Source organism: Trachypithecus francoisi, unplaced genomic scaffold (genome assembly GCF_009764315.1).
Source record: "Trachypithecus francoisi isolate TF-2019V2 unplaced genomic scaffold, Tfra_2.0 Lachesis_group9, whole genome shotgun sequence".
Classification (NCBI taxonomy): Eukaryota; Metazoa; Chordata; class Mammalia; order Primates; family Cercopithecidae; genus Trachypithecus; species Trachypithecus francoisi.
The window spans coordinates 33,577,214-33,593,847 of record NW_022681474.1 but is presented as its reverse complement, the minus strand read 5'-3'; the positions used below and the strand labels follow the sequence as shown (position 1 = coordinate 33,593,847).

Here is a 16,634-nt window from a genome sequence, read left to right as displayed (position 1 = left end):
TTTCCCCTTGCTGTTCACGTGATAGTGAGTGAGCTCTCATGAGATCTGGTTGTTTAAAAGTGTGTAATACCTCCCCTTAATTCTCCTCCTCCTTCTCCAGATATGTAGGATGTGCTTGCTTTTCCTCTGCCTTCTGCCATGATTGTAAGTTTCCTGAGGCCTCCCCAGCCATGCTTCCTGTACAGCCTGTGGAACTGTGGGTAAGCTAAACCTCTTTTCTTTATAAATTACCAAGTCTCAGGTAGTTCTTTATAGCAATGTGAAAATAGACTAATACAGCTACCATAGGACTCAGCAATCCCTCTTCTGGGCATATACACAAAGGAAGTGAAATCACCACCTCATAAAGATATCTGCACTCCCATGTTCATTGTGTCATTATTCACCATAGTGAAGATATGGAAACAATCCAAGTGTCTGTCCACAGATGAACGAATAAAGAAACTGGTACATGTATACAACATATATATATACACATATATTCAGCCCTAAAAAGGAACGAGATCTTGCCATTAGCCACAACATGGATGAACCTGGAGAACATTACACTAAGTGAAATAAGCCAAACGGAAAGAAAAATATTACATGATTTCACTTATATATGGAATCTTTTTTAAAAATTGAAGTATACAAAGATAGAGGACCAGACAGTGGTTACCAGGAGCTGGGAGTGAGGGAGAAAGAAATGGAAAGACATAAGTAGAGAATACAAAGTACCAGACATGAGGGATGAAGAAGTCTAGAGATCTAATGTAGGTAGATCTAATAAGATGTAGATCTAATTTTATTACTTAGGGCTCTAGGTAATAAAATTATACTGTCAATGAGATTCGTGCTAAATGAGTAGATGTAGCTGTTCTTGCCATAAAAACAAAAAAAAGGTAACTGTGAGATGATGGATATTAACTTGCTCCACAATAGTAACCTTTTTATTATCTATATGTATCCCATAATATCACGATGTATATCTTAAATAAACACAATAAAATTTATTTTAAAAAAAAATCTAGGGCTGGGCATGGTGGCTCATGCCTATAATCCCAGCACTTTGGGAGACCAAAGCGGGAGGATCTCTTGAGCCCAGGAGTTCAAGACCAGCCTGAGCAACATAGACTTCATCTCTACAAAAAAAGAAAAAACCTAAATGGATTATGATAACATGACTGGGTATGAAATGTGTGTGGGTGTGTGTGTGTGTCTGTGTGTGTGGGTGTGTGTGTATGAAATGTGTGTGTGTGTGTGTGTAGATATAGATACATTTTTAAGTAAGAACTCTTGGAATAAATAATCCAGATTTAAAAATACTCCAAGACAGCTGAGACCAAGGGCTAAAGCTGGGAGACTAAAAAAAATATGGACCACCAGGGCAGTACTCATTTCTCCAGCTCTGATCTGCTGTTGTACCAGGCGTCTGATAGGGCCTGTGTCTGCCTCCTTCTTGAACAGCTCAGAGAATTCATCTAAACAGCCTTCCTACAGCAGCCCCCAACTCCAAGGACCAAACAGGAGTTCCAGACCAGTGTTGTCTCTGGAGACATTGACACAGCAGCCAAGTTGATTGGTGCTGGGGCAGCCACAGTTGGTGTGGCTGGTTCAGGGGCTGGCATTGGAACTGTGTTTGGCAGCTTGATCATTGGCTATGCCAAGAACCCATCTCTCAAGCAGCAGCTCTTCTCCTATGCCAATCTGGGCTTCCCTTGTTTGAGGCCATGGGGCTCTTCTGTTTGACGGTTGCCTTCCTCATCCTCTTCGCCATGTGAGGCTCTGTGGGGATCACCTGCCTGTCCCTGCTGCTGCAACTCCATGCCATTCCTGGTGCTGGGGTGTGCTAAGCTTTACCATTCAACACAATGTTTCTCTAAAAACAAACTAACAGGCCAGGCGAGGTGGCTCACACCTGTAATCCCACCACTTTGGGAGGCTGAGGCAGGTGGATCATTCGAGGCAAGAGTTTGAGACCAACCTGACCAACAAGGTGAAACCCTAACTCTACTTAAAAAAAAAACAAAAAACAAAATTAGCCAAGCATGGTGGCGCATACCTGTAATCTCAGCTACTAAGGAGGCTGAGGCAGGAGAATCACTTGAACCCAGGAGGCAGACACTGCAGTGAGACGAGATCATGCCACTGCACTCCAGCCTGGGCAACAGAATGAGACACCATCTCAAAAAACAAAAAGAAAAACAAACAAAATGAAAAAATACGCCAAGGACCAAAGAAGTTAAATGATATCGGTGAAACCCAGGACCTTGAGTGGAGAAGAGGAGAGAATGGGGGGCAGAAAACTTTCTAAAAATTTTACTTACCTTGAAAACTAAAAAGTAGGTAAGATATCTTATTGGGGAAAATGTAGCTATTTAATTTTATGTATTATTAGAGAACTAAAACTTTAATTAAGGTGATTAGAAACTCCAAAGCAGGTATTCTAGAATTTGACCAAGATAAAAAAAGGAAAGAACGAGATACAGAGAAAAGAACCATGTTGCCCAAAATAAAGCATAAATGTAAAACATGATGAAAGGAATAAAAGTATTTCAGTTACTACAACAAATATGAATGGGTTTATGCACCTATTCAAGAGATTATCAGTTGCATTGAAAAAGAATCTAGCTATATGTGGTTAATGTAAGATGTACCAAAAACAAAGTGAAAAAGGAAAGTTGAAAATAAAGGAATAGGCAAAGAGATAGCAAGCAAAGGCAGCCTACGAAAAAAAATCAGCATCACAACATTAATATCAATGTGACAAGATAAAATGCATGAAACGGCCATGCATGGTGGCTCAGGTCCATAATCCTAGCACATTTCGAGGTCAAAGCAGAAGGATTGCTTGAGCCCAGGAGTTTGAGACCATCTGGGCAACATGGTGAAACCCTGTCTCTACCAAAAATACCAAAGGTAGCCAGGCATGTTGGAGCCTGTAGTCCTAGCTACTCAAGAAGCTGAAGCAGGAGAATCGCTTGAGCCCAGGAGATGGAGGTTGCAGTTAGTTGTGACTGCACCACTGCACTCCAGCCTAGGTGAAGAGTAAGACCCTGTCTCAAAAAAAAGACAAAAAAGAAGAAGGAGGAGGAGGAGGAGGAGAAGAAGGAGAAGGAGAAGAAAGAAGAAAGAAGAAGAAGAAGAAGAAGAAGAAGAGGAGGAGGAGGAGGAGGAGGAGGAGGAGGAAGAAGAAGAAGAAGAAGAGGGAGAAAAACAAAAGCATGAAACTGGATGAAGTATATTATGTAACTTAAAAACCTCTGGAAAAGCAGCCATGACTGAAGCCTGTAATCCCAGCACTTTGGGAGGCCGAGATGGGTGGATTGATTGAGCTCAGGAGTTTGAGACCAGCCTGGGCAACATAGCAAAACCCTCTCTCTACAAAAAAATTACAAAAATCAGCCGGGAGTGGCAGTGTGCGTCTGTAGTCCAGGAGGCAGAAGTTGCAGTGAGCCAAGATGGCGCCACTGCACTCCAGCCTGGGTGACAGAGCCAGGCCCTGTCTAGAAAAAAAGAAAAAAAAAAGAGAAAGAAAAGAAAAGATAAAAGAAAAGAAAAAAAGAAAAACCTTTGGAAGAGCCAGAAATCTTTATGTACAAAACAACAGCAGCAAAATATATAAGGTAAACATCCCTAGAACTACAGACAAAATTAATAAAACAATATAGTTGGGCATTTTAATATACATGTTCAAAACTTGATAAATCAAGTAAGCAAACAATAATCATATATAGAGGATTGGGCAATAAAATCAATAAACTCAGTTTAATAGGTACATTTAGAATTTTTGGCCGGGTGCAGTGGCTCACACCTGTAATCCCAGCACTTTGGGAGGCCAAGGTGAGTGGATCACTTGAGGTGAGGAGTTTGAGAAGGCAGGAGTTTGAGACCAGCCTGGACAATATGGTGAAACCCCATCACTACCAAAAAAATACAAAAATTAGCCAGGTGTGGTGGCGCATGCCTGTATCCCAGCTATTCAGGAGGCTGAGGCAGGAGAATCACTTGAACCTGGAAGGCAGAGGTTGCAGTGAGCCGAGATTGCACCACCACACTCCAGCCTCGGCAACAGAGCAAGACTCCATCTCATAAAATAATAATAATAATAATTTTTAATGCCACAAATACAAAATATACATCCTTTTCATATGCCCATGGAAAGCTTACCAAAATTAATCACGTACTTGTCTAGAGTGGAAATTTTAATAAATTCTGAAAAGTAGAGACTTCAAATGAAAGATATGGTGATGAAAGCCATTAAAACTAGAAAAAAATAAGGCTAGGCATGGTGGCTTACACCTATAATCCTAGTACTTTGGGAGGCTGAGGTGGGAGGACCACTTGAGCCCATGAATTGGAGACCAGCTGGGCAACATACTGAGACCTCATCTCTTCAAAACATTTTTTAAAATTAGCCGGGTGCAGTGGCGGATGCCTGCAGTCTCAGGTACTCAGGTGGCTGAGGCAGGATTGCTTAAGCCTAGGAGTTCAAGGCTGCAGTGAGCCATAATCATGTCACTGTATTCCAGCCTGGGTGACAGAAGGAGACTGTTTCAAAAAAAAAAAAGTTTTTAACTATTAAAGAAAAAATAAATAATAATGTTATTATGTTAAGACATATGGATATAAATTCCAGAAAAAATGACTAAAAGAATTGAAATCAATTACCTCTGGGGACAGGAATCAAGATTAGGGAAGTATTAGAGGAGACCACGTTCTGTTGCTATTACTCTTATGGTATTATTTGACTTCTTAAACTATATATCACTTTGATAAAGATTAAATTAAGCAAAATTAAAAAGTGAAGTGAAAGCACTCTGGAACAGTTTTACTTTTTTTTTTTTTTTTTTTTTTGAGACAGAGTTTTGCTCTTGTTGCCCAGGCTGGAGTGCAGTGGCACGATCTCAGCTTACTGCAACCTCCGCCTCCTGGGTTCAAGCAATTCTCCTGCCTCAGCCTCCCGAGTAGCTGGGATTACACGTGTGTGCCACATGCCCAGCTAATTTTTATTTTTAGTAGAGAGGGGGTTTCACCATGTTGGTCAGGCTGGTCTCAAACTCCTGACCTCAAGTGATCCACCCGTCTCGGCCTCCCAGAGTGCTGGGATTACAGGCGCGAGCCACTGCGCCCGGACTTTTTTTTCTTTTTCTTTTTCTTTTTTAGACGAGGGTTTTGCTCTGCCACCCAGGCTGGAGTACAGTGGCACCGTCTCGACTCACTGCACCCTCCACCTCCCAGGTTCAAGGGATTCTCCTGCCTCAGCCTCCCGAGTAGCTGGGATTACAGGTGCAGGCTGCCACGACAGTCTAATGTTTGTATTTTTAGTAGAGACAGGGTTTCACCATGTTGGCCAGGCTTGTCTTGAACTCCTGACCTCAAGTGATCCAGGCACCTCGGCATCCCAAAGTGCTAGGATTATAGGCGTGAGCCACCACACCCAGCCAGCTCTGGAACTTTGACCCATCCTGATATAATAGAAAGAATATGGATAGTCAGTTAAAGCTAAGTTTGAATTTTCCCTCTATTACTTATTAGTAACATGATCTTGACAATTCATTTAGCCTTTTGTCTGGGTTTCTTCCTTTGTAAAATAGGACACTGACCTATAGAGCCCCCAGAGGGGAGACAGTACTGGGCTGCAGCCCCTCGAGATAAACCCTGTATCCACTGCCCACCCCTACCCCAGCACAGGCAGGACCCCCAGCCACAGACACTTGCAGGTTAACTCAGCCTATCCGCCCCATGCTTGCACCTCTTGGTTAAAATTGTTGTTTTGGTTTTGGTTTTCCATATACCATAAGCATTGGGGGTATTTTCCATAGGGTCAGGGTCCGTGGGTAAGGATTAGCCACAGCTTGGAAATTTCAAGTAGAAAATAGAACAAAATGGCTTTGAGAGTATTAAGTACAGGTGCTTTTATATCTACATCTGTATTTGAAAAGAAAATGTATCTCTTTAAGCTTTAAACACTGTAAATAGATCACTGCAAAAATAAAAACCTGGGGCAAAATTCAAAATTGCTAAGAATAATAAAACTCACTTCTTGTGTTTTTTTTTTTTTTTTTTTTTTGAGGCGGTGTCTCGCTCTGTCGCCCAGGCTGGAGTGCAGTGGCCGGATCTCAGCTCACTGCAAGCTCCGCCTCCCGGGTTTACGCCATTCTCCTGCCCCAGCCTCACGAGTAGCTGGGACTACAGGCGCCCGCCACCTCGCCCGGCTAGTTTTTGTATTTTTAGTAGAGACGGGGTTTCACCGTGTTAGCCAGGATGGTCTCGATCTCCTGACCTCGTGATCCGCCCGTTTCGGCCTCCCAAAGTGCTGGGATTACAGGCTTGAACCACCGCGCCCGGCCACTTCTTGTGTTTTTATAAAGATTTGTTCCATTCCCGTGTTTGCACACACATGCAGCAGGGAGCCCAATCCTTTCTCTCAGTGGAGGGAGGGCAGTTGGTAGTGACGGCTAGGGAGGCGGGTGTTTGAAGAAGCAGTCACAATGCAGCATGCTAAGTGTGGCTGTGGGGAGGAGCAGTCGATGGCTCTGTGCTGTCCAGGTTCGGCAGCAATGTTAGAGACCTGCCTGATTATCGAGTTGCCCAGGTAAAAGGATGTGGAAGAGGGTCTCAGACAGAGGGCACAGTGTTGCCTAAACTTGGCTGCAAACTGGAACAACCTGGGGAGCTTTAAAAAGTACTGACGCATGGCCGGGCACAGTGGCTCATGCCTGTAATCCCAGCACTTTGGGAGGCCAAGGCGGGTGGATCACCTGAGGTCAGGAGTTCGAGAGCAGCCAGACCAACATGGAGAAACGCCATCTCTACTAAAAATACAAAATTAGCTAGGCACGGTGGTGTGTGCCTGTAATCCCAGCTACTCGGGAGGCTGAGGCAGTAGAATTGCTTGAACCTGGGAGGCAGAGGTTGCGGTGAGCCAAGATCACACCATTGCACTCCAGCCTGGGCAACAAGAGCAAAACTCTGTCTCAAAAAAAAAAAAAGTACCAATGCTGGGTTCCCACCCCCAGACATCCTGACTTAATTGGTCTGATGTGTGGCAGCTGGAGTTTTGGAAGCTCCAGGAAATTCCAATGTGCAGCAAAGTTCAGGAACCACTGGCCTGCATGAGGGCCTGAGGCAGGAGCCTGTGGCTCTCTGTAAATCGAATGGAAAGTTGGAGGAGAAGGACAAACTGTGGGCCTGGAAAGATGGGGATGGGACAAGATTTAGCACATAGAATGGACAGGAGTAGGTGGCAGAGTGGAGAGAGGGAGGGAGGAGGAAGCTGATGGCGATGCCCAGGTTTCAGACTTGGGTAACGGTGGATCTGGTCCATTTTCTGCGATTCAGGACACAGCAGAACGTGGTATGCACAGAAGACCTGCTGGTTAGAGATGATAAATCATCTTGACTCAATACCTAGTAGTCTCAGTCACCACCACCACCACCACCACCACCACCATCATCATCATCATCCTCAATCTGGTGGAGGCTTCTTAAAAGCCTTTGTGGTCTCTAGGATTAAAGCAGTGAGGCTGCCCTCTAGTGTCGTAATCTGTGTATTACAGGCATTCCCGCGCTCAGGCTACAGTCTGCATCTCTCTGCAGGGGATGTGGCTGGGCCACCTAAGAGCCAGGGTGGCAGTGGAGGGTCAAGGGTGAGTAAGGCATGGTCTCCTCTTTAATGCTTAGGCCAGGATCTCCCAGACAAGCCCCATTCTTGGCCCTACTGTGAGTAAGGGTCTCCTTTGGATGAGCCGCTGTCTCTGTGAAATGCTCACACAGAGGAAGCCCAGAGCAGGGAATGGGTGCTGGGCAGTGAGCCTGGAGGCCTGAGTTCCAGCCGCGGCTGCCCTAGTACTTGGCTGTCTGACCTGGAGGGAGTGCCTGTCCTGGCTTTCAGTGTCCTCATCAAGACTGGGCATCTCTGGAGGATGACGTTGTGTCTTTGCAGCTGACCAGAACAGTGGGCAGGACCGACACTCCCAGCCCTCCAGAAGAGACAAGAGGAAGCCCCTCATGTTCTCCAGAAGGGCCTTCCCAGTACCCGTGAGGGGCAGAGAGCAAGTGCCCTGGACGGTTTCCAGGAGGAGGTGGATTAATTAATTAGTAAATAGTGTCTGTGGCAAGACATCCCACATTTGAAACACTGAGGAGAAACTTGCAGACGCAGCAAGGCCTGGCGGTAAGAGAAGAAAGGCTGTGGGCTCTGGAGTCGGGGAAACCAGGCTTTCGCTGTTGGTTCCCCTGACTGTGTGACCTTGGACACGTTATTTATTCCATCTGTGAAATTAGGATATAAACAGTTCACAACAGCAAATGCTTATTTAGCCCTTTGTGTCGGGTACTGTTGTAAGCACTTTGTCTGTATTAACTAATTTAACCCTCATAACAATCCCACGAGGTAGTACAAATTTTACAGGTGAGGAAAAGGAAGCACGAAGAGGTTATGCAACTTGTTCAGTCCCCAGGCATGTGGCTGGTGCTCAGTAAATAGTAGCTACGCTGTAACCACAGAGATAACAATCACTGATTGCACTGAAACAGGTGAGCTTATCGGCAGAGTCAAGGGAGAGAATTTCAAGAGACAGAATGTGACATCCTCCAGCAAGCATCAAGCACAAAGCATGGCTTTTTATTCGTGACCACATCGTGGTACCCCAGTGTCCCTGGGGCTTCCCAAATGGGACCACCTGGGCAAGGAGGGGCAAGGGCTCTTAGAACTGGTTTATTCCTGCTGGGTCCTGAAGAAGGAAGAAGTTCCCTTTCTCAGCTTCCCATGTGGCCTGGGGTGGTCATGTGACCTAGTTCTGGCCAATGAGATGTGAGGGGCATCTGCTGGGGGGAATCCTGGCGAAGGCTTTCCCCCTGACCAAAAGATAGAAGCCTAGAAGGAGACTTCTTTTCCTTCCTGCTCCTTTCCTGGGATGAGAGTGCAGTTAGATAAAGACAAGATCGTTGCAGCTGTTGCAGCCATCTTGCAGCTATGAGGGGAAAGGCAAGAAAAATCAAAGTTCCCAAAGAGCTTTTGAAATCACTGAGCTGTTTCTCATGGGATCACCTACTTCCAGACTTCTGGTTATGTGAGAAAGATATTTGTTTAAGTTACTGTTACTTACAGCAAAAAGTATGCATGGTATCATATCCAAGTTGTTCCAGTGTGTTCATTCATCGGTGCACCATTCATTTATTTAATTAGAAGTTATCGTTAAGCCAATCACAGTGGAGGACAGGGAGGATATGGCTGCCATCAAGGGAGACATCATTCCTGGCTTCGTGGATTTCCTAGTATGGTAGGGAAAACACACTTTGAATACATGTGATGGATCAGGATGTTAACAAGAAAAAAAGCACAGGAATGCTCTTAGAATGTAGAACAAAAATAGTTAACCTGTGGAAGCATCAAAGAAGTTTTTGAAGGCTAGTGATTACTTAGAGTTACATGCCATCATAAAAGGACCCCAAGATGTAAAATGCAGTGCCTCAAACAAGAGAGAAGTTTATTTTGTTTTGTTTTCTTTTTTCTTTTCTTTTTTTTTTTTTTTGAGACTGAGTTTCAAAAAACGGGCAAGACATGGTCTCCCTGTGTTGCCCAGGCTGGAGTGCAATGGCGCAATCTCAGCTCACTGCAACCACCACCTCCCGGGTTCAAGCGATTCTCCTGCCTCAGCCTCCCAAGTAGCTGGGATTACAGGCGCCCACTACCACGCCTGGCTAATTTTTTGTATTGTTAGTAGAGACAGGGTTTCTCCATGTTGGTCAGGCTGGTCTTGAACTCCCGACCTCAGGTGATCCACCCGCCTCGGCCTCTCAAAATGCTAGGATTACAGGTGTGAGCCACCGTGCCCAACCTGTTTCCTTTTTCTTTTTCACGTAAGAGCCCTGGGACCTGCCCAGGCTCTGCGATCTTCAATATGGCCTCCCTCTGTGGATTCAAGATGGAAGCCCCGTTGTTGCCATTGCCCGCCAGTAGGAATTGAGGAGTCATCAGCTCCCTCTTTAAAGATGAGACTGTGAAGCTGTGTGTGTGTGTGTGTGTGTGTGTCACTTCTGCCCACATCTAATTGGTCAGATCTTAATCATGTGGCCACTTGTAGCTTGGAAGGGAGTCTTGGAAATACTGACTTTAGCCGGTCAGTCAGGTGACAGTTAACAGGCAGGGAGGTTCTGTTTCTAAAGGAAAGAAGGGGAAGTGGTTCCTGAGGGAGAGTGAGCTGTCACAGCTGGTGAAGGAGTGGGATTATTTCCTCTTAACCATGAGAACAATGAGTCTTTGAAGAGCTCAAAGCAGGAAGTACCTGGCCAGGTTGTGTTTTTGGAGAGATCACTGTGAGCAGACATGGAGAATGGAGTGGAGGAGAGCGAGCGAATGCAGAAGGTAGTGAGGAGGCTATCGCAGCAAATCTGGTTACAATGGTGACCTGGACCAGTGGGGATAGAAGGAAAAGCCTATGGGTCCAGATATATTTTGGCTGAGCGAGAAAATTTTATACAAAGTATGGCAAAGACTAGATGGTATTCCAACATGAATTGAAGGCATGTAACACCTTACTTTGTCGCTGTATTCCATTGGTCAGGGAGTCTTCCAAATCCCCCAGCTTTATGACATCATTTTACTGGAATTGAACTGGAGCAACCTAAATTGATATCATGAGAACTAGTCAATTGTAATTTCAAACACAGCCAAGCCTGGGATGGGCTCATGTCAGCTCCCCTACTATGACATGGACAGGGAAAAAATGTTTTGCAAATTATCCCGAGTGTACCACCCCAGGGGCAACATCAATGGTCAAGAAGGCCACCTGGGGACTGGCGCTCACACCTGTAATCCTAGCACTTTGGGAGGCTGAGGCAGGAGGACTTTGAGCCCAGGAGTTCAATATCAGCCTGGACAACACCGGGAGACCCTGTCTCTAATTTTATAATTTAAAAAAAATAAGAAAGTCATTTGGCCCAAAGGTCACATGCATCCTCGAGGAGGTAGCATCTGAGGGGTCCTTGAAGAACTGGTAAGATGGCCTCAGACAAGGGGCCCCAGAAACGGCATTCAATGTTCTCTCCATCAGCCTTCACTTTCCCTCTCCAGCCTCATCTCTGGGCAGGAAATGGATATTCCAAAGCTTTAATGTGGAAACCTAGCTTTAGTTTTTCCTGCTTTCCTTTGCCATGCTCCAGGGATGGAATGCAAATATTTTTCTCCCTTCTTAGTAAGGTCTGAAGATGAAAAGTCTGCATGTCCTGGAGGAAAGCAGAACAGTGTTTTTGGTTGCCAGTGTTCTGGGTCTTATCAAAGGCATCATGAAAGAGCATGAAGGATGGTGGGATTTGGGGGAAGAGGCTGAATTACTTACAGAAGCAGGACTTCCTGAGAGGGCAGGGAGAAGAGAGGACTGTGGGGCCAGGAGAAGTGGGTGTTCAGTTCCTCCCCCTAGCAAGACCCTGAGAGGAATGGTCAGGATGAGGAAAGGAGAGGAGCTCTGGGAAGTTGGGCCTTCAGGACCCAATGCTCAGCTAAGCCCCAAACTCCCAGGGCCCAGGATTGTCTCAGAAACAACAGTCCCCACCCCCTTCCTCAAGAATCCTGCAGAAATGGACAGCAGGCATCTCCAAAGTGACCTGTGTAGATTAATGACCATTAAAGGCGCACCCCAGATGCCCTGGCACTATGGACGGCACCGGGAGGGGGAAAGTGGGAGCCCAGGAGTAGTAAGTTGGATTTCCCTGCCAGCTGGACGAGATGAGGACTCAGAGTCAAGATCAAGTTGCTTTTCAGAGAATAAAGAAAGAGAATCTTTCTTGCCCTCCTGGGGTTGTGACTGAGATTTATACTCTCTGCGTCTCTCATTACTCTCCTGAAGGAACCCTTGGCTCCCCCAGGCTACTCCGAACTTTCTCTCAAGACTGGGGCTCATTCCCATGATTGCTCCCTCATGACCCCCCAGAGCCACTCAAGCTCACTCTCCGCTGCCCCTAAAGGCCTCTTCCTCCCTCCTCTGAAGCTTGAAGCTCACGAACCACCCATTTGACAGAAGGGTATGGTGAGTTCTCTCTGCAAGGCTGGGTCTTGGCTACCCAGCTTGTCCAGGAGCCTCCTGAAGGAGGAGATGAGACCCTTTCTCCTAATTCTGGGCTGAGCCTCGGAGCAGCTGCTCAGTGACAGATCCACCACAACACACAGGACTGGAGCCTTTCAGCAGGCAGGCCCTTTGCCAACTCCTGTCCTCACCTCAGCCATGCCACAGCACATGTTGCCACATCCGCCAACACCCAGAGCAGACACCAGGTTCCTTCTGTCTGCAATATCCAGGCTGGCTCTGGGGTGACTCCCCCGTGACCCAACCAGCCAGTGGGTGTCAGGGTGTCCTCTCCTAAGACGAGCCTCACCCACTTCCTCCTCCACCTGCCATAGATGGACAGATTCTGCTGGAGCCCGATGTTGAGAAATGAACACGTTTTGTGTTAAGATCTCTGTGTACACCAGGACCACAGCAGATGTAAACACTCCAGCCTCTCTTCTCCAGCTAGATAAACTTCAGGCTTTCAGGGCGAGGCGCTGCCCCCAGCACCCTCTCAATGTTTAAAGAAGATGTCAGCGGCAGCCCGTGCTCTTGGCAGAGACCAACTCTCCCTCTCCCAGCTGAAGTGCCAAATTCTGGGCCACTGATGCCCAGGCCAAAGGGTAGGGGGCACAGAGCTCAATTCCTAAAGGGGCCAGCCTGGGGCCCTCTGATTTATAGACTAAGAGGAGACTATCTGTGAGAAATAAATCCAAGAGTGCTATAGACTCTGAGGTCCTGCTACAAAATCCCTGCAGGACTTATGGAGAAATATTCTCTTACTTTAAGCTTTAGGGCCTATAAAAATAAAAATGCTACCCATTTACCCCTAACAAGGTGATAATTTTGACTTTACTCATCATTTGTTACTCATTTATTCATTTGATGTTTATTGAGCATCTACTATGTGCCAGTGTGCCAGGCATTATACTGCACTGCCCACTCGAAATCCCACCATTAACTTAGAACTTTCATATCTATATCACATAGACATAGATATAAAAAATAAATAATATATACATAAGATTCCCCATCCCTCACTGGTGTAGTATTTTATATTTTATTCATCATTTTTATTCAACCAAACTTTATAGGACACTGACAATGTTCTGGCCACTCCTAGACGCTGGACACAAACAAGATGCAATCCAAGATCTGAGAAGCCCTGCCCCCCATCAGTGTGACAACAAGGTGACCAGGGAAGTGGTTTCGATGGGCCTCCGGGATGTGGAGGCCGACAGAACAGTGAAGGCAGGACAAGGGGACGTGAGCCCCACCTCACTAGGGATGAAACCAGGTCTCGCCCTGCCCCTCTTGGGAGCTCCCACACCTCTTTTTGGTGGTTTTTTTTTTTTTTTTTTAGATGGAATCTCAATCTGTAGCCCAGGCTGGAGTGCAGTGGCTCCACCTTGGCTCCCTGCAACCTCCACCTCCCACGTTCAAGTGATTCTCCTGCCTCAGCTTCCCGAGTAGCTGGGATTACAGGCTGCTGCTGCTGTACCTGGCGAATTTTTGTATTTTTAGTAGATATGGGGTTTCGCCATGTTGGCCAGGCTGGTCTCCAACTCCTGACTTCAGGTGATCCACCCACCTCAGCCTCCCAAAGTGCTGAGATTGCAGGTGTGAGCCACCATGCCCAGCCTCACTTCTCTTCTCTAAATGAGGAAATAGATAGGGGCTCCTGGGTCTTTGAATTTCATGGGCCAATATAATATTAAAAACCCTTTGAGGGGGCCTGGCATGTTGGCTCACGCCTGTAATCCCAGCATTTTAGGAGACTGAGGTGGGCAGATCACCTGAAGTCAGGAATTCAAGACTAGCCTGGCCAACATAGTGAAACCTCGTCTCCACTGAAAATATAAAAATTAGCCAGGCACGGTGGCGGGCACCTGTAATCCCAGCTACTCGGGAGGCTGAGGCAGAAGAATCGCTTGAACCTGGGAGGTGGAGGGTACAGTGAGCCAAGATTGCACCACTGCACTCCAGCCTGGGCAACACCGTGAGACTCTGTCTCAAAAACAAACAAACAAACAACAACAAACAAACAAACAAACAAAAACCTATTGAGGGAAACATACACGTCACTGACTTTTTATTCCATCAAGTAAGGAATTTTAAAGAAAAAGCAAAACCAGGTCAACAACTACCATCTGCCATCACCATCATTTCATGAAAGAACTCAAAAAGCAGGAGGGCATGGTCTCAGAATGAAGGATGGTCCATGGAACCAGATTCATCTAGCAGAATGAAAAGTGTTCTTCTTGTCCTCATGTGGCCCCACCAGGAGCTCCTGCAAATACAGATGTGGCCCTTCTTCCTGTCTCTGGGATGATCATCGGAGCAACTGCTCAGGGTCAGAGCCACCACAGGGCGCAGGACTGGAGCCTTTCAGCTAAGGGGCTGACCCTTTGCAAACCCAATTGTCCTCCCCTCACTTCGGCCACCTCCTGGCACCCCCGGCATTGCCCTGGTGACAGGGTGACCCTCAGCGCTAGTGTCCCGCAATGCTACCTATGACCACTGAAGCCAGGGCCCAGAGCAGCCTCCCAGATAAAGAAAGGCCGCTGCCAAGAGCATTCCCAGGCGCTGATGGTAACACCTCCTCCACAATGCTTCCTGGAGCCCCCTTTCCTCTCCTGCCCACTTCTCTCACACACCACAGCTCTCCATCCTTTTCTTCCTCAAACTCCCTGGAAGATCATTCCTCTCCCGATTCTGGTCTTTAAACCTCTAGCCCAGAGGTCACAATTACACCAACCAGCAAGGCATAGTTGCCGGCACACGCCCGTCTGAAGGAGTGGCTGCTGTCTAGCTGTGGTGGACGTTGCCCTGAGCTTCCCAGGCCCCTTTCAAGCTGCCGGGCAGGCATGCAGTCCCAGGACCATGTTTAGCTTCCCCCACTGCAGGCCTCGCCTCAACTGCCTTGACAACAATCGCATGCTTTCTTGGGGTGGCCCATGTCCAGTGACCAATGTGGAAATATAAAGGCCTGGTTAACTTTGCCCCACACAGGGCAACTCTGAAGGTGCTCCAGTTCCAGTTACCTATGGGGCTACCAAGGCTGTTGTGGGCCTGGACCACAGCACGATGCCGTACTTCAGCCACACTTGCTTCCTGCCCCATCTGCCCCAAGTGTTGACCCAAATGGTAGCTCCCTGAGAAACAGCTGGTGTGTTTCTTACACAGCAGGGTCTGCTTCCCGGACACACACAATCGGCACCATCGGCTCGTGAGCCAGCATGCCTGGCTTTTTTTTTCTCTCTCTTTTAAAAGGACTGGCCTTCCAGGCGCAGTGGCTCACGCCTGTAATCCCAGCACTTTGGGAGGCCGAGGCAGGTGGATCACCTGAGGTCAGGAGTTTGAAACCAGCCTGACCAACATGGTGAAACCCCATGTCTACTAAAAAAATACAAAAATTAGCCGGGTGTAATGGCATGCACTTGTAATCCCAGCTACTTAGGAGGCTGAGGCAGGAGAATCACTTGAACCCAGGAGGCAGAGGTTGCAGTGAGCCAGGATTGTGCCATTGCACTCCAACCTGGGCGACAGTGCGAGACTCCATCTAAAATAAAATAAAATAAAATAAGGACTGACCTTTGGGATCGCTGTCTAGCTATGGACTCAGAAGGCTAGCACCAAGCCGCAAAGCTGATCAGGAACCCCTTCATCCTGGGAGGCTCGCATCTTCCCCTTTCACGAGACTTGAAACCATAGCACATAGTTGGAAAGCTGCAAGAGCAGATAATTTAAGGGAGAAATTAAAACTCAGATGTACAAATTCCAAAACATAATCCTCTTTTTATACACAGTGGAAGTGGCGGAATGTTGTGGGGAGGAAGGAACTTGAACTTTGCTGGGCTTCTGTGACTGGTGACAGGCGCTCAGGCATCCCAGCCCTGCACTGGGTTTGCACCTGAAGCTTCACAAATCCCCGCTGCCCGGGAGCAGGAGGACAGCAAAGAGAGCAGGCTATCTTGGGCTTCCATTCTTATTTCTACACGTTCTGCCCTTTAGGACCCTGGCCAGATGGGCATGAAACAGAAGTAAGCCCTAAAGTACTGCTACTGTTGCCGCCACCAACAGAGATCAAAGGCGGAGACCCTTCTGCTAGGGTCCAAAGTCCAAACAGGCCGCTCCAGAGAGGAAACAGGCACACACCCACGGGAGGGGTAGGGGCCCAGGAAGCACCCCCTCCCCAAGGGCAAGGATGGGGTTCCCATTCGACCCAGCACATGCTCCTCACATCTGCCCAGCAGGGACACCAAACAATAGATACAATTTCAGTGTTGATTGTGATGAACTTACCCAGAAGTTCACAATCAGAAAAATCCATAAAGAAGCTCTTTCAATGTCAGCATGTTTAAGTTGCATGACTTATGGTTTAGCGTTGTTTTTATATTGGATTCCATGGGTGGCATCATCTCTTCAGCACTAGAGGCCTTTAAAGGACTTTCCCAGCTCACCCTGGGAGACAAGGGGCTGGGTGTCAGGGAAGTGCCACATAGGGAGAAGCAGAAAATTGACTGGGAGTGTGGAGGCCAAGGCCCAGCCACGAGAAACCCAGGCCGTGCGAGGCAGAGCCTTGGGAGCACAGAGGCTGCTGTG

At 47.2% G+C, this 16,634-nt stretch overlaps 1 pseudogene; it reads left to right on the top strand.

Moving 5' to 3' along the window:
• Positions 1-1,159: 1,159 nt before the first annotated feature.
• On the top strand, positions 1,160-1,809 carry LOC117082236 (annotated as a pseudogene).
• The last annotated feature ends 14,825 nt before the right edge of the window (positions 1,810-16,634 follow it).